Source organism: Nycticebus coucang, chromosome 16 (genome assembly GCF_027406575.1).
Source record: "Nycticebus coucang isolate mNycCou1 chromosome 16, mNycCou1.pri, whole genome shotgun sequence".
In the NCBI taxonomy this organism is placed as follows: domain Eukaryota; kingdom Metazoa; phylum Chordata; class Mammalia; order Primates; family Lorisidae; genus Nycticebus; species Nycticebus coucang.
The window spans coordinates 11,456,123-11,481,673 of record NC_069795.1 but is presented as its reverse complement, the minus strand read 5'-3'; the positions used below and the strand labels follow the sequence as shown (position 1 = coordinate 11,481,673).

The window sequence follows — 25,551 nt, the reverse complement described above, 5'->3', positions numbered from 1 at the left end:
TCTGATGACACATTTTCCGATGAAGACATTTGCATTTCCCTTCTTGTACTTCTGAGCTTCCAAACTGATCTGCGGGAGGTGAACATTCTTGGGGTTTTGTGGAGTTTTTTCTTGTCCCAAATGTCTGTATTTCACCTTCATTCTTTCTTCCTTATCTTTTTTTTTTTTTTTTAAGACATGGTCTCACTCTATCTCCCAGGCTGGAATACAGCTGGTGCAATCACAGCTCACTGCAGACTTGAACTCCTTCTTGGCTTCTGGCTGTCCTCCTGCCTCAGCCTCCTGAGGCGCCGGCCCTTTGGACGCAACCCACGGCGTGTGGCTCACATCTTCATTTTCCATGGTAGGGGACGGGCTTTTCTTGGGGCAAGTGGATGACATCATTGCATGGTCTTCTGGTTTCCGCTGTGGCTTTTTAAGAAGTCAGTTGACTGTTTATCTACGGCTTCGTTAAAGGTAATCTTTTTTTCCCTCAGCATGTTTTAAGTTTCCCTCCACTCCCTTCCCTCCCTCCTTCTCTTTCTTCCTTCCCCCATCATTATAAATTTAAGTATTTTTTCTGCGCCTCTCCATACCGTGTGCTCTACTACATGGTCATCTTTGTTTTTGATCTTTCTGACTTCCCCTACGGTAATCTTCAGAGTTTCTTCTGCTTTAATTTTGGTATATAAGTTCTGTCTTCAACTGTGTTCAAAGTGTGGTTAAATCCTTTAATTTGGACTTCAGTTTTAGTTGATGTATTTTTCACATCTGAAAGTTCTTTTCAGTTCTTTTTTATATCAACTGTGACACTTTCTAAAGTTCTCAGTTCCTTGCTAAAATTTTCAAACTTGTTGATTCTTTCTTTGAATATAGTAGCTAGAATTGTTTTAGTCTATGTCTTGTGGTTCAAATATCTGAAACCTTTGGGAGTCTGTTTTGTTTTCTCTGCTGGCTCTCACTCATGGTGTCATATTTTCTTGGATGCCTGGGCACACCCAGAGGACATACCACATGGGTTTGTGAACATCACCTGTCCACTATTACCCAGGGCATTGCCATGGTCTTCCTCTCCAGCCCTGGTGACCTTCAGCCACATTCAAGGAGAGGCCTCTAGTATCTGCAGAACTATGTGAAACTTCTTTTTGCCTTCAGTGAATTTTGTCTACTGCTGGTCATTGCCACTTCCTCGGATGACCAATGCCACTCTTGTTCACAGTGCTCCAGTGATAAGGAGTTCTCAGAGGGCCAGAGAGATTCCACATCCTCTGAGGTTCTCAGAAAACTGATAGAGCTATCTGTGCCTGAATGACGGTGGCAGTGGTGAGCAACTAAGTCGTTAGAGTCATAGTTTCTTTTTGCAGTTTTTGGCTGGGGCTGGGTTTCAACCCACCACCTCCGGGATATGGGGCCGGCGCCCTATTCCTTGAGCCACGGGCGCCACCTGAGTCACAGTTTTAAAATATTTTTTCACAGTTCTTCATATTTTTAAAGAAATGTATTTTTTATAGTTACAGTTATTTGTACTTTAGGTAAAAACAACTCCCTCTGTTTTCACTTGTAACTTGTCTTCCTACACCCCCAGAGACAAATTCTGGTCACAGAGGTCAAAGAAGACTGTAAATATAACGGCCCCTCCACTTTGATATAGCAGCTTTTTTCCCCCCAGGGGATGGCCAAACTTGTTGGTCTAACTTCTCCTTCTAATAGTCCTCTGAGGCTGCTTGGGCCATCTCACAGATAAGCTTTGGCAGGGCTGGCCTCACACTCTGCTAGACGTGCTCAGATGTGCAGGAAGGTGAGAGGGCTGGCGGGTGGGGGGACGGAGGTGCAGAGAGCCACAGTCTTGTCTTTGTAGATCACCAGAAAGATGATCTCTCTCCTCTTTTTCTCTCATCTATTTTTGGCTTAAGTAGCTTCAGGCCATTCTTTGGAAAAGCACATGAACTCTTTCAAAGTCTCCTGTTCCACTTGGTAAATTTCCTACAGCTTCGGCTGCCCTCCTGCCTGCCTCTGAGCTTGTGGGGCTCGGGGACAGGGGACCGCAGGCTCCACTTCCTGCTTTGTGAGTTGGGGCAGGCTTGTGGGGAGGGGCGGGGAAGCACTGTGGGGTGGAGAGGGCACCCCCATCCTGGAATCTACCCACCCAGTCCCCAGTGCACCTGCCCAATCCATAGCCCCTCCACCCCCCACCCACAAGGAGCGCTTTCTGTCCCAGCCTCTGGAACTGCTTTGGGAACAATTTCATTTCTTGTGCCCTTCCCTTAAGACACACTCTTGGCCTCCCTAAAGACAGAGTTTGTTCCGTTTTTATTGACTGGGTGAGACTCTGTTGTCATTCTAACACCATCTGAATGCCTGAGGAATTACATCTTACAATCCCATGAAAAACACAAAAGCTCATCACGGTGAGTGATGCCACCTTGAATAATGCAGTTTTAAGTTCAAGTTCCTTATCCTAAGAATGAGTAAATTTCCCTGCTGTTCTGCATCCTCTCTCCCCCCTTACATTTAGGTTTGACATGAATGAATCATTGTGGTTATACTCTGGAGTAGAACTGTTTCTCTGCTGCTGTTGCTTCACCAACTGATAGGAGAGTAAGAAAGGAGTCAGATCAATTAGTTTGAGAGGAACTTAAAATCCCAGAAATCTTAAAGAGTATGAACTCCCAACTTTTCCAAGTTGCTAGAATATTTAGTTAGGAAGGGACCTATAGGACACCAACCTGGTCCTTTTACAGAACCGAAAAGAAAACTGAGCTCCAGAGAAGGATAGTGACTTCCCTAAGGTCACACAGCAGGTGAATGGTGCCACTGGTCACCCAGGTGTCCAGACCCCAGACCCGCCGCTCTACCTATGGTTGGGAAACATGGAAAAACAGATTATGTTTGGAGTTTTAAATCATGCCAGTACTAAATAGCTTCCATTCCACAGATGTGAGCTTTGCTGTGTGTGGGTTGTCATGCATTTTGTAATTATTTTCTCTGAGAGCTCTCGGTAATACATGTATGCAATCCTGTTACTTACCGTGTCAGTTTTGGGAGGCATCTAAAGGGATCCTGTTGTCCAGGGAAGAAGTTGGATTTATTGAGCAGTGGGAGGGTGGTTTGAAGCCCCCAGGTTCCCCTCTCTTGTCTTTTGAAGGAGGATAGCACAGTTTCACTTTCAGCACAGAGCATTTACCTATCGTGTGCCCGGAGCTGCGGTGAGTGAAGCAGACAGACCCCTGTCCCCACAAGAAGACAGAGTGAATGAACAAGACCATGGCACTTAGGGAAGCTGCAGGGAAATAAAGTGAGGGTGCCTGCTGCCCAGAAAGGGTGATTTGGGATGGTCTTCTTGCACAGAAGCCTATGGACGTGGAAGGGTAAGATGTGAGGACATCTGGAGGAAGAATATCGTGGGCGAGAGAAGGGTATCAGCCCAAAGGCCAGAAAGGCCAGAGCCAAGGGGCTAGGGAGAGTTGTTGTAGGACATGAGGTCATCGGAGATGGAGGTGGGGCCAGGGAACACAGAAGGAGATGGATATATTTTTTTTTAATTGTGGCAAAATACACGTAATATAAAATTTACTATCTTAACTATGTTTTTTTTAAAGACAGGCTCTTAATCTACTGCCTTGGCTAGATAGGGTGCAGCTCCTGGGCTCACTTGATCCTCCTGCCTCGGCCTTCTGAGTAGCTGGGATTACAGGTGAGTGCCACCACATCTGGCTAATTTTTTTTGTGTGTGTGTGGAGTTAGGATCTTGATATGTTGCTCAGGCTGGTCTTGAATTCCTGACCTCAAGCATTCCTCTGGAGTTGGCCTCCCAAAGTGCAGCGATTACAGGTGTCAGCCACCAGGCCCAGCCCTATCTTAACCTTTTGTAAGTTACAGTCTACTAGTATTAAGTACTTTCCCGTCGTTGTGCAGCCAATCTCCAGAGCTCTGCGTATCCATTATGGACACTTGAACCCAAGAGAGTCACTCGTCAGGGAAGAAAGAGAAGAAGTATAAGAAAGAGATCTGGTCAAGGCCTGTCCTGGGTCAGCGACAGCCCCTGTGAGTCCAGGCACTAAGATGCTATCTGCTCTATGGGCAGCCGAGTCCCAGAGCACAATGACCCAGGCTGGTGCCCCTTCCCCAAGCCAGCTTAGTATCTTACAGATGGCTGAGTGGAGTGACCCACGTCAGGCTCACCCTGGGAAGGCTATGTGAGATGGCTGGCATCCAACCATCTTTCCCCCTACTATATTAATTTCCTGGGTTTGCCAGAAGTATATACCACAAGCTGGGTGACTTAAAACAATGGAAATATATTTTCTCATAGTTCTAGAGTGTATACTACAGAATCAAGGTCTGGGCAGGGCTGTCTGTGTTCCTAAGGAAAGTTCCAGGGAAGGGCCCTTCCTTTCCTCTTCCTCCTCCCCAGTGGCTGCCTGCACTCCTTGGCTTACAGTCACATCACTCTGATCTCTCCTCTGTCATCACATGCCTTCTCCCCAGGGTCTCTTTTGTGTCTCTGTGTCCAAAAGTCCCACTTCTTGTAATGATATCAGTCGTTGGATCAATGCAGTAGGATTTCTTGTTAACCAAATAACATTCGCAAAGGGGAAATGTTTGAAAACATTATTTGATGTTTGAAAACAAGGTCATAGTCACAGGTACCTGGGGGTTAGGGCATGGATAGATATTTTTGGAGAATGGAGTTCTACTCACTACATTCACACATGCAGACTTCACATGGGTCAATCTAAGAGTAATGGGATTCTTACAGTTTCTTAAAGGGACATGGCCAGGTGACTAATTTTTTTTTTTTTTGAGATTGAGTTTCACTTTGTCACCCTCAGTAGAGTGCCATGGTATCATAGTTCACAGCAACTTCAAACTCTTGGGCTCAAGTGATCCTCTTGCTTTAGTCTCCTGAGTAGCTGGGACTGCAGGTGCCTGCCACAACACTCGGCTATTTTCTTTTTTTTTTTTTCGCAGTTTTTGGCCGGGGCTGGATTTGAACCCTCCACCTCTGGCATATGGGATTGGAGCCCCACTCCTTTGAGCCAGAGGCTCTGCCCAATACTTGGCTATTTTTTAGAGACCGGGTGTTGCTCTTCCTCAGGCTGGTCTCGAACTCCTGAGCTCAGGCAATCCATGTGCCTCAGCCTCTCAGAGTGCTAGGATTATAGGCCGGAGCCATTGCCCTGGGCCCAGGTGACTTATCTTGGGGAAAGGAAAAAGAAAAAGAAAAAAACTGCTTAGTTTTAAGACCCCGAGTTGTACTTTGTTTCCTCACCACTCCCCACTGTCTTTGGGCTGCTGGCCACCTCCAGAGGGGCAGACATGGAGAAAGGACACAAGTCTCTCTCATGTCACTACTGAACTCAGGCAACCCGCTGTGGAGTTTCCCATTTTCAGGCTGAGATTTTCTGCTGGTGATCCTGAGGCTTTGGGCCTGAAATGATATCTCAAGACATCAGGTGGTGCTTGAGGGAGAAGGAACACTGGGCCAGAGTCTGGAAGCTTCCGCTCCAAGGCTGTGTGACCTTCAGCAAGGCATTTGCCCTCATCCCAAAGAGTTTCAGTTTCTTTTATAGGAAGGCAATAACCACGGCCTCATCTCTGTCCCTAGAGAAGCGAGGATGACAGGTAAAAAGTGAGGTCAAGCCCTCCACAAAGCTCCTGTGCACAGGCTGGTCTCTCGAAGGACTGAAATGTTCGACTCCAGCCCCAGCCTCCCCAGGAACAGGTCCTGGGACATGATGCTTCCAAAAGGGTCAAGTCTGACCTCACAGAATGACAAAAAGTTTGTGAACTTAAGGAAGGAAGAAAATTGCTGGCTACATTTTGTGGGGGCCTCTCTTTACTGTTTTAACCATTTCAAAGCATACAATTCAGGGGCACGAGTCCATTCTAGTTCCAGAATTTTTTCATCATCCCAAGCAGAAACTCCACCCCAGCAGGTGGTCACTCCTCATTTCTGCACGGTCCCTTCTCCAGACCCAGCAGGCCCAGACGAGCATTTCATCTCTATAGATTTGCCTGTTCTGGACATTTTGCATGGTGGAATCACACAACACAGGGCCCTTGTGTTTGCACAATGGTCCAGAGTTCATTTCCTTCTCTGGTTGAATAATATCCGGCTGTGTGCATATGCCGTATTTTGTTTATCTATTTATTTGTTGATGAGCATTTGGGTTAGTTCCACCTTTTGGCGGAATTATGAATAGTGCTGCTATGAACATTCCTGTGTGAGTTTTTGTTTGAACATCTGCTTTCAGTTCTTTGGAGTACATACCTAGTGGTGGAGTTGCTGGGTCATTTGGTAATTCTGTGTTTAATTATTTGAGAAACCCAAACTGGTCCACGGTGGCTGCATCATTTTGCATTCCCACCAGCAGTGTGTGTGGCTTCCAACTTCTCCTAGATAATGTTTCAACACTTGGTTTTTTAAACCCAACATCCCCTCCTCCGTCTGGCGTGGGTGTCCTGGGCCAGCCAGCTATTTGCTCACTTTCTTTCCTGCTATGGGCAGACACCCTGGGAGTAGGCAGGGGACCCATTCTTATTCCCTCAGCGCCTTTTCCTGGGGGGCACCATGGACCCTCATTCAGGCAGGTCTTCCAGAGCCATGGTGCTGGCCCTGGCAATAAGGACATGAGGGTACAGTGGCTGGAAGCTCTCCAGCATTCAGGGAGGCAGAGCACAGGTCTGGCCAGCATGAGGATGGTCCCCAGGGTTCCTGGACTTGATCTTCTTCACATCTTGCCTTGAGTTGCTGGCTGAGGAGTTGTGTCAGGTGGGGGGTCTGCTTGCTCTGAGCCCACGTCTTCCGGCAACTTTTCTCTCTACCATAATGGGCCTCCTGGTACTTCAATTTCCTCTTTCCCCAGACACCCTCTCCCACTCTTCTCTTTCTCCCACCTCGGTATGGCTCTTACACCTCTTTGAGCGTCATAGAACATTCCATTGTCTCTTAGGTGAGAAGCAAAAGCATCCCAGTTTACACTTGGACACATGGCCTTGAGCTCATAATAAGTCACACATGTAAACTACAATAACTCATTTATATGCAACCAAATTAGAATGAATTATCTCCGTAAGCGTATCATTTAATCTCTTCTGGAGTGCCTGGAATAGAGTGGGGTCAAAGGATTCCACGGCCTGCTGGCTTGACCATGGTCACCCACCGCCTTTCCTCTTCTCTTACTGGAGACCAATACACCAGTGAAACCCCCCCCCCCCCGCACCACTGTGAGGGGTTAAAGGAGAAACCGTCCCTGGCACCGTCTTTCACACGGCAGGATTTTTATCCCTGTGGTGCGGAACCTGGGGTATCCTTGCCATTTCTTACCATGGACCACCAAACAAATCCCCTGCCCTCCATGGGGGGATGTCCTTTGAAGAAGGTCATGCATTCTGGAAGTGCAGGCCTGGCCCAGACCGCCTTTGGGAATGGGCACCTGCCATGGGCAGGGGTAGAGGAGACAGTGATGTCTGGTGAGAATATCGTCTTTGACTGAGTGGTGGTGCAGAGAGTTTCTGGCCCCCGGCTGCTTTCCATTTTTGGCTTTTAGTTCTTCACAAGCTATTACAGAAAATGATGTTTTCAAAAACAAAGTTGTCCCTGGCCCAGCAGTACCAGGTCATTCCACGCAAGCTGTCCCCACTGGCTAAGAAAAGGCCCCAAGTATGCAGGCGCATGAGCGGAACCTGTGTGGTGCATGAGGCTGCATATCTTTTTGAGGCCCTTGCCTCCGTGTTCTGCCGCGCCAGCCTGTCTGTTTAGGAATCTGCCACCAGGCCTGGCTTTTGGCCTTTTCCTGCCTGTGCGGTCTGTGTGGGCTGCAGGGCCCAAGGCAAAGGATACTTTCTGGTGCCTGCTTGGACCCAGAAAAGACATGCCCTTCGTTTTCAGGTAAGCTCTGTTCCCATTTCCGAAGCTGTGCTGTGGCTCTGCGGTAGTTTCTGTTGGGAGTTATTGGTCTGGGAGGGGCAGGGGTTATAAGGACTGGAGGGCAGTGGAATCTTCTGGTTTTATCTTTTTTTGAAAATGTAGTGTCTTGCCAACTGTTTCTTTCAGCCAATGAAGAAGACAGATGCCTATTTTTTGCTGCACATGGCAGTCCTGAACTACTTAAGAGACATTCCAGGTTGACCTTTGCCACTAGATTTGGGGAGCAGGAAAGGGAGGAAAAGAAGAGGAGAAGAGCCCAGGAAGGGTTAATGCTTTCCTTTCCCCTCTCCTGGGTCTCTGCTCCAGACTGACAGGGAGTAAATCAAAGCAGCCTGGTGTGCTGGGGCCCTGGGGCGGGGGAGTGGTTTGGCTCTCAGCTCCCCTCCCAGGCATGCCCCAGACACACACGCACACACACACACACACACACACACACACACCACACACCACACACTACACACCACACACACAATCACACATACCACACACGACACACACACCACACGCACATACCACCACCACATACCACACACCCCCTACACTCCACACACAATCACACACTACATACCACACACACAATCACACATACCACACACGACACACACACCACACGCACATACCACCACCACATACCACACACCCCCTACACTCCACACACAATCACACACTACACACCACACACACAATCACACATACCACACACGACACACACACCACACGCACATACCACCACCACATACCACACACCCCCTACATTCCACACACCACACACAATCACACACACCACACACTACATACCACACACACAATCACACATACCACACACGACACACACACCACACGCACATACCACCACCACATACCACACACCCCCTACACTCCACACACAATCACACACTACATACCACACACACAATCACACATACCACACACGACACACACACCACACGCACATACCACCACCACATACCACACACCCCCTACACTCCACACACAATCACACACTACATACCACACACACAATCACACATACCACACACGACACACACACCACATGCACATACCACCACCACATACCACACACCCCTTACACTCCACACACCACACACAATCACACACACACCACACACTACACACCACACACACAATCACACATACCACACACGACACACACACCACACGCACATACCACCACCACATACCACACACCCCCTACACTCCACACACAATCACACACTACATACCACACACACAATCACACATACCACACACGACACACACACCACACGCACATACCATCACCACATACCACACACCCCTTACACTCCACACACCACACACAATCACACACACCACACACACCACACACTACACACCACACACACAATCACACATACCACACACGACACACACACCACACGCACATACCACCACCACATACCACACACCCCCTACACTCCACACACAATCACACACTACATACCACACACACCACACACGACACACACATCACACGCACATACCACCACCACATGCCACACACCCCTTACACTCCACACACCACACACAATCACACACACCACACACTACACACCACACATACCACATGCACATACCACCACCACACACCTGCACTCCACACACCATACACCACAAACACTCACACACATCACACACACCACACATGCACACACACCAAACACACCACACACACACACACACACACACACATGTCATGTACGCACACACCGCACACCCTGCAGGGTGTTGTAGGGAGCGCCCCGGGGGAGGAACAGTCTATTCAGCCCTTCCCAGGGTTCCCCTCAGCAGCTACCAGTTCCTCATCTGGCAAATATGGGGAATCCCAGGACAGGAGCAAAGTGAGCCGCTGCAACAACAGAAATGTCCTGTCTGAGAGGCCAGAAGATCAAAGTGGCTGCAGGTTGTGCATTCTCCCTCCCCGAGACTGTGAGAGGGACCGTGTTCCAGCTGCCCCGGCTCCGGGGGTTGTGGCATCCTTGGCTTCCCTTGGTTTATAGAAGCGCCACCCACATCTTTGCCCTTCCCTTCACCTGGTCCTCTCCTTGTGTGAGTATCTGTGTCCAGATTTTCTCTTTTTATAAGGACACCAGTCATCCTGGATGCGACCTGTTCTTAACTTATATCTGAGATGACCTTATTTCTGAATAAGGTCACAGTCTGAGGCACTGGAGGTTACAACTTCAAAGCATGAATTTGGGAGGTATGAAGGTCAACTCCCAAGTGAGGCACACGTTCCCCACCTTCAGGGATCACTACCCTCTGGGGCTCGGGGCTCTGGGCTCTGCGGTGCAGAGTTTAAGCCAGTCGGTGTTCTATGCTATGAGGAATGTAAAAGTAAGCAAACACCTGTCCATGGGCCTCAGGAAATGTGGAACATGGTCACAACAAAACTTGACAATGGCCCAGGACATCATAGCTGCCAGAGCATCTTCATGCTTATTATCCATTCTAGCCTTACGACTAATAAACTGGAGGCAGGTCTGGAAAGAATGTCCCCACATCCAAAAAGAAGTACCTTGTGTGAAAATCACACCACTGACCTGGGGTGACCTTTGGCAACTTGTTGGGGTCAGAGCCTGCAGACCCCAGATGATCTCTGTAAGAAGCCAAAGACACAGGGTGGACAGACAGGGGGCTGGAAGGAAAGCACTGGTCTTTTCTCAGAGGCCTCCCCATGGCAAGAGTCAGCTCAGACCAGCTGCCTGGTCCCAGCCCCAGGGGAATCTCCGAGCACTGCCAGGGGATGAAATAGGCTGTGTGCCCAACGTCATCTATAGAATGATTTATCGCCCACTTCTACAAACTCCATTTTTTCAAATATATGTGAGTGTTGTGATGAATAAAATGTCAACACAAATATTTTATTAATATATCCTCAATTACCACATAGTCACTTAATATATGCTAATATTTAACGTGGACTATTAACATATGCTAATATTTAACATATGTAGGGCTGTATGTACCAAAATACAGGGACAAATGAAATGATTTGACATTGCTATAGGCTGAATTGTATCCTCCCCAAATTCATAAATTGATGTGCTAACCTCTGACTGTGAGTGCATTTGGAGACAGGCCTTTAAAGAGGTGACTAAGTTAAAATGAGGCTATTGTGCTGGGCCTTATCCCAATCTGACAGGTGTCCTTACAAGAAGAGGAGATTAGGGCCCATGGGGAGACATCAGGGGTGCAGGTGTACAGAGGAAAGACCCCGGGAAACAAGCCACGAGGAAGTGGTCATCCGCAAGCCAAGGAGAGAGGCCTCAGAAGAAACCAAAGCTGCTGACACCTTGATCTTAGACTTCTGGCCTCCAGACTGGAGAAAATAAATTTCTGTTAAGCCACCCAGTCTGTGGCATTTTGTTAGGTCACCCTAGCAAACTAATACAGTAATTAAAAGAGGTGTCCTACTTGAAAGTATTGTCTCACACTATTCCCACTTGGGGCCACCTATGGGGTTAAGAAGTCACATGGTGGAGGTGGAGAGGCACGTGGGTGACCAGCTCTCCCCCAGCCCCAAGTACCTGTGTGCCATACTTGTGTGATTGATACTCTTGGTGCCGAGAAGCTTGCCCTTGGTTGATGTATTGATATCTGTTGGGGTTTTGTTCCAAACAAGGCTCACTAAGTTACTCAGAGGGCTGCAGGCAGGATGGAAGAAAGCCAGGGTTGTAATCAGGACCACAGCAGATCATCCTGCCCCCACTGGTTACTGGAAGGGCTTTTTGTGGGTGCCACTGGTCACCCCCACACATGCGGTGCAGGGCTGGAAATAACTTCAGATGAGCAGAGTGGTTAAGAGAATGGACTTTGGCATCACACAGATGGGTATAAGTTAACAGTGAACTTATTTATTAGCTTTCAGCCCTAGCAATATACCATCTGTCTGGGACCCAGTTTTCTGATCTGTAAAACTAGGATGTTAACACCAAGCTCACAAAATGTTAGCTATCATTATTATTATAGTTGATGTTATTGCTAGAAATACGCTAGCCAGTTGTGATGCCTCACTGAAAAATCAGAAGGTCAATCTAGGTCTGGATAGGTGGACCTTCTAATTTTTCACCCGTATCTGCAGGAGAGACGGTCAAATGAAGTTTTTTACACCTGTGTCCCTGTAGAGTCTTCAAAAGGCAGGTGCTTTTTAAAAAATTAACCTAAGCTCCAAGCATAAGCTTTTTATTGCTCTTTTGTTATACAGTGCAATGACCTAATTTTTTTTAAAGAAAAGCTGTGCCTTGTTGGGTGTGCCAAAAGACCTTTACAACTCTGTGCTTCAGAAAAATAAATGGAAGGAAAAGGGAATTAAAAGACAAAGATAAAGTAAAACAGTTGTCTTTCCCACTGGAATTGGAAGGTGGCGTTTAGAAGCAGGAGAGTTGAATGTACACAGCTGTGATTTAATAAAAAAAAAAAAAAAGAAAGATCTTCATTACACATTATATGCTTATATCAAAATTCCACATATACCCTATAAATAAAGACTAAGTATCCATGAAAATTAAAAAAAAAAAAGAAGGAGGGTTGGAAGGGTAGGCAGGGCCTTGTGTATTAGCAAACAGCCAGTGAAGAGGGGGTCACTGGAGTTTACCGACATGAAACCCTTCCAAGTGGGCACAAGGCCACAAAGCAAGCCGGAGTGTGTGCAGTGTGTACCCCAGCCAACGCTCAATGGGGCTCCTGCAAACAGGCTGGTCAACTACAGAGCTTCCGCACACCTTTCACAAAAAGAAGCTAATGTTCATGGTAATCTGGGGCTGCATAGATCCTGAAACCATCAAAGAAAGATCGAATTTTTACTGTGAAGTGTATTTCATTGTGTTCTAATTCTTGGAAACTTAGGATGGATGAGTGATGTAAACTGCGATTCTCAGTCAACCATAATGGTTAACAGAACAGAATACTCTGTTCTCCCACCTACCTGAATAGTTAGCGACATCTGATTATTAAATAACCCCATAAAGTTTGCATGAGAGACTCATTTCTCATCCCCCTTTTTTTCACATAGGAAAAAAAAAAAAGTACGTGGTACAAGGTCAGTATCTGGATTTTATCACATTGGGAAGAATTACCTAACCTCTAAACCAGTATATTTGCACCAAAATTCCTGATGCAGACAGGACAGTGTGATGAATAGAGATTTACAGAAGGTGTCCCTCTGCATCCTGCATGGTCTTATATCATCAGTAATCTGAGAGAGTCTCAGATCATATCTGCCTTTGGGCAGGAAGCTCCTGAAATAACTGATTTTCCCAGGGTTTCTGTGGCCTCCTGCTTCCCTCTGTTTGAATGAGTTAGTCATGCCCTGGGGATATGAATGCGGGGGGAGGAGAGTTGTTGGGGGATGGTCCTCTGGAAAAAGGAGAGGGCTGGGTAGAGGAGGTGGGTTTTGAGCAATAAGTTTAAAGGATTCATTCATATAGTCAACAGATGTCCATTGAACACTTACAATGTGCCAGGCATGGTTCTAGGCACTGGGGATGTAGCAGGGAACAGAATAGACATGACTCCTGTCCTCATAGTAGGGATGTGGTTTTTAGGTAATTCTAGACCAAAAGAGTGCAAGTTGGGAAGATGGAGGAGGGCGTGAATGCTGTACGCAGAACTGCAGGTGGGCTTGCTTCATTTATACACTGGATATATGCACTATCCAGCATCTATGGACCACTTTTGGTGGATAAATTTGTGCAAGACATTGGGAACGCAGGGGTAACAAAGCTCCTCTCTTGAGGAGTTCAAGGCTGGGTAGAGGCACAGACGTTCCAGGGCAGTACGTCTGAGCTCTGAGGTAGAGGCAGGCTCAGAGGAAGAAGACACAAACCTTGCTAGAGAGGATTGGGAAGGCTTCCTAGAAGGAGAAAGGGGATGTTGATGCCAACCTTAACCAACACTGGAGATCTGGCCAGGTAGCACAGAGAGTTGAAGAGACTCCAGGCAGGGGAAATGAGAGGACATTCATTGGGGCAGGGGGCACAAGAAGAAAGCTGCTGAGGGACGGAGGGTTGTACTGATGGTGGAGAGGCTGGTTGGGAATTGTGATTTAAATTTAATTTGAGATGTGACAGGGGCCACAACCTGGTTTAGGAAGTAACTTAAGGAAAATTTCATTTGAGCTTGATGACTTGGGTGTGCTTGTTAAGGATCATGTCCTTAAATAGGGAATACTCATTAGTAAACCAATTAAAGCTCTTAATAGGCAGGACTGTATTTTGTTGGTTTTAGAAGACTTAAGAGACTAGAGAACAATAGTACAATCAATATATTGGGTGAGTTTGGGGTTGTCAAGAAATTAGAGTCTGCACTTCACTAATAAAATCAAAATGAATTTTTGTTTTAAAAACTAACAGGCAGCGATGACTATAATAAATCAGAAATCCTTTGTTCACATACCATACTGGTGGACAGTAAGAGATTAAACATGACCTAATGAGTAGGGAATTATTAGTAGCTGCTGCTTCTCTTTAAATAGACTTTTACTGCCAGTCCCTGGGGAGGAGGGAGCAGCAGAAGAGTGCAGGTGCCCAAGGCTTTGCAGGGAATCAGCAACACCTCTTCCTCTCTCTTCCCCAAATGTCTTTTTCAAACTGAGAACCTGGACTCCCTGCCTGGGGGCCAAGGGAAGAGGACGAAGACATGGCAGATGGGAGGGAGGACAAGAATAAGCCATATCCGTTATGTATTTCTTTTTATTTTTAAATTTTTATTTATTTATTTATTTTGAGACAGAGTCTCAGTCGCCCTTGGTAGAATGCTGTGGAGTCATAGCTCACAGCAACCTCAAACTCTTGGGCTCAAGCTATTCTCTTGCCTCAGGCTCCCAAATAGCTGGGTCTAGAGGCACCCACAATGCCTGGCTATTTTTAGAGATGGGGGGGTCTTGCTCTTGCTGAGGCTGGTCTATAACTTTTGAGCTCAAGAAATCCACCAGCCTCAGTCTTCCAAGAGTGCTAGGATTACAGGCTTAGCCACCGCACCCAGCCTTATATCCTTTATGTATTTCTTGATTTTTTTTCCCCACTTTGTGATTTGGTGAACTTGGAACTCCAAAATCTCTCTTGGACCTTGCTTTGGGACCCTGGTTCACCGCCTTGGCAGGCAACAGAATCCTTTAAACAAAACTTGAAAATTGCAGTTCCCAGCCCCACTCAGCCCCCTTTCTGGGTCTTCTGTTTACTTAGATGTCTGGTGCGAGGGCTGCCAACACTCCGTGGCTCCCAACACTCCACAGGTGACTTGGAAGCTTCGCCTGGATGAAGGTACTTACTGATGCACAGGCTCACTAGTGTCCTCTGGAGTCCTGTTTTAATTGTAAACAGCCCTGGTAAGGTGGAACTGCTCTGGAGTTTCCATGGCCCTGGGCGAACTGCTTTAACTAGGCTGTCTTCCCAGATACGCAGCAGAACTGGCACGCCTTTCTGGTTTGGGGACATAGGGCTCAGGGAGGACTCCCAAAGAATACTCTGGAAGGGGTTTGAGCATGCCAGCCTTGAGTGTGCTGGGGAAAGGGTTGACGAGGATAAGGTAGAGCAACTCTGGGTGGTAGGAGAAGCTTCCAGAAAAGAGGCAGTAGAGAGCTGGGTCCTTGTGGTGCAGCCCACGCCCTCGGACCTTGGGCACACTTATCCCCAGCCTCACCTCTTCCCTGTGCCTTGTGTGGCGCGCCAGCCTGCTGAGGAAACACCTGGGAAGAAACCACGGTGCAACCATCTCAGACTGGTACTTTTCCACTCCATATGTGGTTCTGTGCTTCTAGAACTCCTGGCACGTGCTCCTATGGGCTCTTGTACATCCCCAGGCGTCTCTGGAGGAATCTTTAAGTGTTGACTGTAGAGGTTGCCACAGCGTTTTTCTTATGTTCTGAGTCATTCGCCATCTTTGATTCCCTTCGGTCTAGTATCTCTTGCTTTTCAGCGATTGATAGTAAGGGGATATGTTTTTTTCCTGTGGCCTAAGCCTGCCACCTGCCTCTCAGTTTTCCTGTTGCCTTCAGAAACTAGTTATTTTTACAAAAGAGCAGTCCTCCCTCCCATCCAATCTTGAAACAAACGTGGCTTCGTCACCCTGAGCCTGCTTCCTCCAGGTACTGGCACTACTGCCAGTTGCTCCTGCCCCCCTGGCCAGTGCGGGCGCAGCTTCCTCTCCCTGGCTCTTCCTTCCGTCTCTGCCCCTCCCCTTCTGCGGGCATAAGGTGGGCGGGACATCCGCTCCCGGGGGCTGCTGGTCTGATCAGCGCCCCACAACTGACTGGCAGGAGATTCTGGTCAGGTTCTCGGGTCTCCCTTCAACATCTCCACCAGCATTTTAAGGTTTTTGCTAGTTTCTCATCCTTCATACTTACGGATGTCTTCTCTTCACATAGACTCTGTGTGAGGGGTCCTGAGAGAGACAAAGCTAAAAAGGACTCGTCCATTTCAAGAAGATATCTGATATAATTGTCTTTATTTTTTGTGAAATAAGCTGAGAATAAGCAATCTGGCAACCCTCAGGGTCAGGGAACCAAGATCCCACTGCTTTATTTCTTTGCCATCTCCAGAGCGTTATTCATTTCACAAGGTACACGAGGGCTCGCAACCGTGCAGCAAGTAAGATGCCGGGTCAGGGCCTGATTCGGAAGTTGCGCGGGACCGTCTTCTGACATCCTATTGGCTAGGGCTTAGTCACATGGCCACACGCAGGGGCAAGTGAGGCTGGGAAATGTAGTTTTTACCTGGGTGTCTGGGAAGCCCACTAAAACCTTTGTTAATTACTAGAAGATTTTAAAAGGTAAATGTTTCATGCATGTGTGAGAAGACTTCATTCTCCAATTGTTGAATGCAGAATTCTGCCTGTGGCCATTAGGTCAAGCTTGTTATTGCTATTGTTTTGTCTACCTAACACATCGGTAATTAAGACTCAGGAGTGGAGAGAAGGGAGGAGGAAGGAGAATTGGGGTGGCTTCCACTTAATGGGCACAACGTTAAGGTGTATGGCACATCTCCTGTGGGAGAGACACAATTATAAGAGGGACTCTACCTAACAAATGGAAACATTGTAACCTAATTCTTTATACCTTCAAATTAACCCTAAACAATAAAAAGAACAAAAACATCAACAACAAATAATTGCAATCTCCCTCTGTGATAGTAGATTTGTCAATTTCCCCATGTATTTCTATCACTTTTTTGTTTTATATATTTTGAGGCTAGTTAATTAGATCCATTCATATTTAGCATTGTCATGTCTTGTTGGAGGATAAACCCTATTGTCTATCTTAAGTGATCCTTACTAGCCCTAAGTATGCCTTTTCTTTCAAAGTGTATTTTGTCAGACATATGTCTTTATCTTTTTGCATATTTTTAATTTCAATATTTTCGTGTTTTTACACTTTACAGATTCCTTTTATAAATATAGTAGAATCTCTATAAATTGACCACCCAAGGGACTGTAACAAACTGGCCTACTTACAGACATGGTCAACATAAGGAACTTCTATTGAGTACATGTGGTGTATGTCTGGTTAACTTAAGGAGGTGATCAAAGTAGGGAGGTGATCAACTATGGATGTTCTACTGTCATATTTAGGTGAATTTTGTTGTTTAAATTCAATCTGACCATTTCTGTCTTTCAATTGGCAAATTTAAACCATATATAGTATGTGTATACACACACACACACACATATATATGCATAGTAAATACATATATATGTGTGTGTATATATATATTGGAGACAGGGTCTCACTTTGTCACCTAAGTTGGAGTACAGTGGTGTGATCATAGCTCACTGTAGCCCTGTACTCCTGGGTTCAATGGATCCTCCTGACTTAGCCTCCTAAGTAACTGGAACTACAGGCACACGCCACCAAGTTGGCTAATTTAAAAAAATTTCTGTATTTGTATTTAGAAAATTTTGCATCTCTAAATTCTCTTTAGCAAAATAGCTTCATATCTTTTGAGTTCATCTCACTTCCCATTTTTTGTTAACATCCACAAAAAAATTTAAGACGTGATCTTTCCTGTTTCACGTATTTCTTTTGGTTTCTTCAGGATTTGTTTTTCCTATTTGAATATCACTTCTTTAAAAAGGGTTTTTAATGTGGATGTTTTCATGGCAAACTTCCTCAAGCCTTGTATGCCTTAGAATATTTTTATTGCACACTTAATTTGAATGAGAATCTTGTCAAAAATGGAATTCTAGGTTCAAAGTACTCCCCCCCCCATAGTTGATCACCTCCTTAAGTTGACCTAATTTTCATAGACTGGACATGTACCACATGTACGTGCCAGTACAGTAGGTCTATCCTTACGTTGACCACCATTGTATGTTGACCACTATTGTATGTTGACCAGTTTGTTACAGTCCCTTGGGTGGTCAACTTACACAGGTTACACTATACTTCTTTCAGTGCTTTAAAACTCACACTTTATTATCTTTTTGCATCTTGTGTTATGGTTAAAAAGTATAATGTTCATTTGATTCTTTATCCTTTGTAGGTGATATGCTTTTTCTGAGAGTTTCCAAAAAATTTTGAGTTTGGTATTTCTAAATTTTATTCTAATATGTCTAAGTGTGGAATTTTTCTTCTCTTTCCTTTTGACATTCTATACACCCCTTTAATTTGAAGTTATTCATCTTTAATTCTAGGAAATTTATCTCCATGAATTAATTCTTCATCTATTTTTTTCTGTCCACTTCTGCTTTATTTATTTATTTATTTATTTATTTCTATTCTGTGACTCCTCTTATCTGGAAGATTCTCCAAGTCTCTCTCTTTTTTTTAATTAATTTATTTTTATTGTTAAATCATAGCTGTGTACATTAGTGCAATCAAGGGGTACAATGTACTGGTTTCATATACAATCTGAAATATTCTCATCAAACTGTTCAATGTAGCCTTCATGGCATTTTCTTATGTAGGCATTTGTATTTTGCATTTAGTAAGTTTCGCCTGTACCCATTCTAAGATGCACCGTAGGTGTGGCCCCATCCATTACTCTCCCTTCACCATAACCTCCCCCCTCCCTTCCCCTTCCTTGGCCCTTTCCCCATAGTCTTGTGCTATAGTTGGGTCATAGCCTTCATGTGAAAGCTATAATTTAGCTTCATAGTAGGGCTGAGTACATTGGATACTTTTTCTTCCATTCCTGAGATACTTTGCTAAGAAGAATATGTTCCAGCTCCATCCATGTAAACATGAAAGAGGTAAAGTCTCCATCTTTCTTTAAGGCTGCATAATATTCCATGGTATACATGTACCACAATTTGCTAGTCCATTCGTGGGTCATTGGGCACTTAGGCTTCTTCCATGACTTAGCGATTATGAATTGGGCTGCAATAAACATTCTGGTACAGATGTCTTTGTTATATTGTGATTTTTGGTCTCTGGGTATAAACCTAGTAAAGGAATTATAGGATCGAATGGCAGGTCTATTTTTAGGTCTCTAAGTATTCTTCAATCTCTCTCATCCTTCTAGAAGGAACGTATTAGTGTTCATTCCCACCAGCAGTGTAGAAGTGTGCCCTTTTCTCCACATCCACGCCAACATCTCTGGTTTGGGGATTTTGTTATGTGGGCTACTCTTACTGGGGTTAGGTGATAATTCAAAGTAGTTTTGATTTGCATTTCTCTGATGATTAAGGATGATGAGCTTTTTTTCATGTGTTTGTAGATCGTGCATTGGTCTTCTTTAGAGAAGTTTCTCTTCAAGTCCCTTGCCCACCCTGAGATGGGGTCACATGGTCTTTTGTTGCTAATACGTTTGAGTTCTCTGTGGATTCTGGTTATTAGACCTTTATCGGAGGTATAACCTGCAAATATTTTCTCCCATTCTGAGGGATGTCTGCTTGCTTTACTCACTATGTTCTTGGCTGTGCAGAAGCTTTTTAGTTTGATCAGGTCCTAGTAATGTATTTTTGATACTGCTTCAATTGCCTGGGGAATCCTCTTCATAAAATATTCACCCAGGCCAATTCCTTCAAGAGTTTTCCCTGCACTTTCTTCAAGTATTTTTATAGTTTCATGTCTTAAGTTTAAATCTTTTATCCAGTGAGAGTCTACCTTAGTTAATGGTGAAAGGTATGGGTCCAGTTTCAGTCTTTTACAGATCACCAGCCGGTTCACCCAGCACCATTAGTTAAATAGGGAATCTTTTCCCCACTGATTGTTTTCAATTGGCTTGTCAAAGATAAAATAACGGTAAGTAGCTGGATTCATCTCTTGGTTCTCTATTCTGTTCCAGACATCTACTACTCTGTTTTTGTACCCGTACCATAATGTTTTGATCACTATCGATTTATAGTACAGTCTCAGGTCTGGTAGCGTGATTCCTCCAGCTTTGTTTTTATTGCTGAGTAATGTTTTGGCTATTTGAGGTTTTTTCTGATCCCATATAAAATGAAGTATTATTTTTTCAAGATCTTTAAAATATGACAATGGAGCTTTAATAGGAATTGCATTAAAATTATATATTGATTTGGATAGTATGGACATTTTAACAATGTTGAATCTTCCCAGCCATGAGCATGGTATGTTTTTCCATTTGTTAACATCTTCAGCTGTTTCTTTTCTTAAAGTTTCATACTTCTCTTTGTAGAGATCTTTCACATCCTTTGTTAGGTATACTCCCAAATATTTCATCTTCTTTGGCATTACTGTGAAAGGAATAGAGTCCTTGACTGTTTTTGTGGCTTGGTTATTGTTGGTATATATAAAGGCTACAGATTTATGGGTGTTGATTTTGTAGCCTGAGACATTGCTGTATTCCTTGATCACTTCTAAAAGTTTTGTAGTAGAATCCCTAGTGTTTTCCAGATATATGATCATATCATCTGTGAAGAGTGAAAGTTTGATCTCTTCTGACCCTATGTGGATACCCTTGATCGCCTTTTCTTCCCTAATTGCTATGGCTAAAACTTCCATTACAGTGTTAAAGAGCAATGGAGATAATGGGCAACCTTGTCTGGTTCCTGATCTAAGTGGAAATGATTTCAGTTTAGTTCCATTCAGTATGATATTGGCTGTGGGTTTGCTGTAGATGGCCTCTATTAGTTTAAACAAGGTCCCTTCTATACCAATTTTCTTAAGTATTCTGATCATGAAGGGATGCTAGATATTATCAAAAGCTTTTTCTGCATCAATTGGAAGAATCATATGGTCTTTATTTTTTAGTTTGTTTATGTGCTGAATTACATTTATAGATTTACGTATATTGAACCAGCCTTGAGAGCCTGGGATAAATCCCACTTGGTCATGGTGTATAATTTTTTGATGTGTTGTTGGATTCTGTTTGTTAGGATCTTATTGAGTATTTTTGCATCAATATTCATTAGTAATATTGGTCTATAATTTTCTTTTCTTGTTGGGTCTTTCCCTGGTTTAGGGATTAAGGTGATGTTTGCTTCGTAGAATGTGTTGGGTAGTATTCCTTCTTTTTCTATATATTGGAAGAGGTTTAATAATATAGGTACTAGTTCTTCTTTAAAGATTTGGTAGAATTCTGACATAAAGCCATCTGGTCCTGGGCTTTTCTTTTTAGGGAGATTTTGTATGGTTGATGCTATTTCAGAAGTTGATATAGGCCAGTTCAACATTTCCACTTCTTTCTGGCTAAGTGTTGGTAGGTGGTGTACTTCCAAGTATTAGTCGATTTCTTTCAGATTTTCATATTTCTGAGAGTAAAGTTTCTTGTAATATTTGTTAAGGATTCTTTGAATTTCTGAGGGGTCTGTTGCTATTTCATCTTTACCATTTCTGATTGATGAAATTAGAGATTTTACTCTTTTTTTCCTGGTTAGATTGGCCAAAGGTTTATCTATTTAATTGACCTTTTCCAAAAACCAACTTTTGGATTTATTGATCTGTTGTATAATTCTTTTGTTTTCAATTTCATTTGGTTCTGCTCTGATTTTGGTTATTTCTTTTCTTCTACTGGGTTTGGGGTTGGAATGTTCTTCCTTCTCCAGTTGCTTGAGACGTCCCATTAAGTTATTAACTTCCTCTCTTTCCGTTTTCTTGAGGAAGGCTTGCAGTGCTATAAATTTCCCTCTTAGGACTGCCTTTGCAGTATCCCAGCGGTTCTGGTAATTCATGTCTTGGTTGTTGTTTTGTTCCAAAAATGTGGTGATTTCTTTCTTAATCTCGTCTATAACCCATCTATCCTTCAGCATAAGGTTATTTAGCTTCCATGTTTTTGTATGGGTATGCAGATTCCTGTTGTTATTGAGTTCAACTTTTATTCCATGATGGTCTGAGAAGATGTAAGGAATAATTTCAATTTTTAAAATTCGCTGAGGTTAGATTTGTGGCCTAGGATGTGGTCGATTTTGGAGTATGTTCTGTGGGCTGATGAGAATGTGTATTCAGTTTTGTTGGGATGAAATGTTCTGTAGATGTCTGTTAAGTCCAGATGTTGAATGGTTGAGTTTAAATCTAAAATTTCTTTGCTTAGCTTCTTTTTGGAGGATCTATCCAGCGCTGCTAAAGGGGTGTTAAAATCTTCAACTACTATGGAACTGAAGGAAATTGAGTTGCTCATGTGTGTTAGAGTTTCTCTTATAAATTGAGGTGTGTTCTGGTTGGGTGCATAAATATTAATAATTGAGATCTCATCATATTGAGTATTACCTTTAACAAATATGAAGTGTCCATCCTTATCCTTTCTTATTTTGGTTGGTTTAAAGCCTATTGCATCTGTGAACACGATTGCAATGGCTGCTTTTTTCTGCTTTCCATTTGCCTGGAATATAGATGACCATCCCTTCACCTTGAGTCTATATTTGTCTTTTAATGTAAGATGCAATTCTTGTATGCAGCAGATATCTGGCTTGAGTTTTTGTATATAGACAGCCAACCTGTGCCTCTTTAGAGGACAGTTTAAACCATTCACATTAATTGAGAATATTGATAAGCCTTTCGAGAGTCCGGTGGACATTTTTAATCCTTTTGTGACTGTGGAAGTTGGAATTTGATCAAAATTTTCTGGGTGGGTTTACTTTTGTGGTGGAGGATTATGCTTATCTTTATGGAGGATAGGTCTGAGAATATCCTGGAGAGCTGGTTTAGTTATGGCAAATTTCTTCAACATGTGAATGTCATTGAAGTATTTAATTTCTCTGTCATAAATGAAACTCAGTTTAGCTGGGTACAAGATCCTGGGTTGAAAGTTATTTTGTTTTAGGAGATTAAAAGTTGATGACCATCATCTTCTAGCTTGAAAGGTTTCATTAGAGAGACCTGCAGTTATTCTAATATTCTTCCCCTTGTAGGTGATGGTTTTCTTTCGTCTGGCAGCTTTCAGAATTTTCTCCTTCATATTAACTTTAGTGAAATTGATTATGATGTGTCTGGGGGATGTCTTATTTGGGTTGAGTCATGCTGGAGTTCTGAAACTGTCTGTTATCTGAATTTTGGAATCTCTTGGCATGTCTGGAAAGTTCTTCATAATCTCATGGAGAAGAAACTCTGTTGAAGCCAGTTCATCGCTTTCAGGGATGCCTATAAGATGAATATTGGTTTTCTTCAAATTATCCCAGAGCTCTCTGAGAGAGTGATCTGTTTTTGCCCTCCATTTCTCTTCCTCTTTGAGAGTTTGGGAGCATTCGAAAGCTATGTCTTCAATGTCAGAAATATTTTCTTCTGCTTGCTCCATTCTGTTACTGAGGGATTCTACTGGGTTTCTCAGATCTTTGAGGGCTGCAACTTCTTGTCTCAATGTGTCAAAATCTTTGGTCATTTGGTCTTTGAATTCATTGAATTCTTGGGATATCTTTTGGGTTACTGCTTGGAGTTCTAATGTCATCTTATTTGCTATCCAGATTCTGAATTTGATTTTGGACATCTCAGCTATTTGTTTGTGCATGGGATCTTGTGCTGTGTCTGCCCCATTGAACCTTGGGGGAGTTGATCTACTCTGATTATTCATATTGCCAGAGTTTTTCTGTTGATTTCACCTCATGATTGTTTTTCATCCTCATTGTTGGGGAGGTGTCTCTCCAAGATTAGACCCTGTGGGATCACTCTATTTTTGCTTGATCTTTGTAGGGAGTGACCCTGTGTAGTTCCTCTGGGGCTGACCCAGCTAGGGAGTTCTGGTTGTGGAAGCAGCTCCGGTGTGTGACACACCCGGATCCAGCAACAAGGCGGGAGGTGGTGCCCACAGTTCTGGGAGTGCCTGGCACTCAGTGACTTAGCACACAGCGCCCAAGGCTCCAGCAGTCTCTGGGCTTGAGAAAGGCTCTGCACAGAGGCAGGGAGGGCTCCAGAGGGCATGCGGCTACCAGTATCCCTGGCCAAGACGAGCGGGGCAGAGAGAATACAGGAGGGAGGACGTGGGGTTGCACGGCTCCCACAGTTTTTGGTTAGAGCCTGAGGAAGCCCAGCGGGTGCGGGTTGCATGTTGGGGGTCGCAGTGCAGCTCTTATGGAGGTCTAGGCAGCACCAAGTCCAGGAGTTTGAGGTTGCTATGAGCTGTGACACCATGGCACTCTACCCAGGGCAACAGCCCAAGGCTCCAGTGTGCCAAAACCAGTCTCACTATTCCCCTAAGGGTTACGGCTGTAAGCAGCTCAGTCCCTGCCTTTGGGCTCCTCAGTCACTAGGTTACTAGCTCCCACCCGATCCTTGCTCTGGGACCCTGAGGGCGGAGCTTGCCGGGGCAGTTCTCTCACAATGGCTCCCTGCTGCCCAGCTCAGCGGCTCAGTCTGGGGCCCTAGACAATGCCCAAAGTTCTCTGCACTCCTGCTCAAGCTCTCCCCAAGGCAGTTCAACTGAGTGCCAAGTCCATAAACACCGAAACAGTTCACAGGTAAGGCCTTTTCGGTTTGCAGTCTTACTGCTACTTGTACTTATGGCTGCTGGCAGGATTAGGTTGATTGAAGACATGCAACCACTTGCCAGTTTTCCACTGTTTTTGTCCTCCTCTTGGTGTCTGGAAGTCCTTTGCTGACTCCCTGTATCCTCAAAGGGATGATTATAGGCAGATCCCACCAGCCACAGATGCCTGGAGTTTTATCTCCCCAGACTCACAGTGCTCAGTTGCAGGGAACCTGTTACTCGGCCGCCATCTTGCTCCACCCTCTTCTCCAAGTCTCTTAACTTTGCTTTTATATTTTCTATATCTGAATACTTCCCTCCTTGTTTTTTGTAGAGTTTCTCAATTTTATTTTCCAATTTACTAATTCATCCTCTAGCTGTATCCATTCAACCACGAGGTGATTGTGATCTTTATTACCATTATGTAATTTCCATGCTTTATATTTCTCCCTATTCTTGTTTTATATTGTTATGTTTGGATGGAAAAAAAGAGAGAAGGGGCAAGCCTGAGGGAGAACTTCAAACAGGATGACTCTATTTGGTATCATCCACCAAGTAACTCTTGAGTCCAGGGCTTCCCCTTCAGATTCTCAGGAGGAGTCAGCAACAGGAAGAGGCAAGCACAGTTTATCACCTACCAACCCTAGGATTGGGAGAGCAGGGAAGGTAGAGGCGATGTAGCTTCAGTGATGTTCTTCAATGTTTCACTGGAAACATGGCTTCTGGGCTGCCTCAATTTTACTCTTGCACCAGCAAACTGGGCCATTGCTGCTAGTTTCTAAAGGGAAAAGGGAAGATATTTCT

General features: G+C 44.5%; 1 long non-coding RNA gene across 1 annotated transcript in view; it reads left to right on the top strand.

The window, feature by feature from the left end:
* LOC128568034 (uncharacterized) overlaps positions 1-25,551 on the top strand; it is a 131,124-nt gene that overhangs the window by 75,740 nt on the left and 29,833 nt on the right. The window contains exon 2 of the long non-coding RNA XR_008374973.1: positions 3,579-3,673. This is a non-coding gene — a long non-coding RNA (uncharacterized LOC128568034). The remainder of the gene's footprint in view (positions 1-3,578; positions 3,674-25,551) is intronic.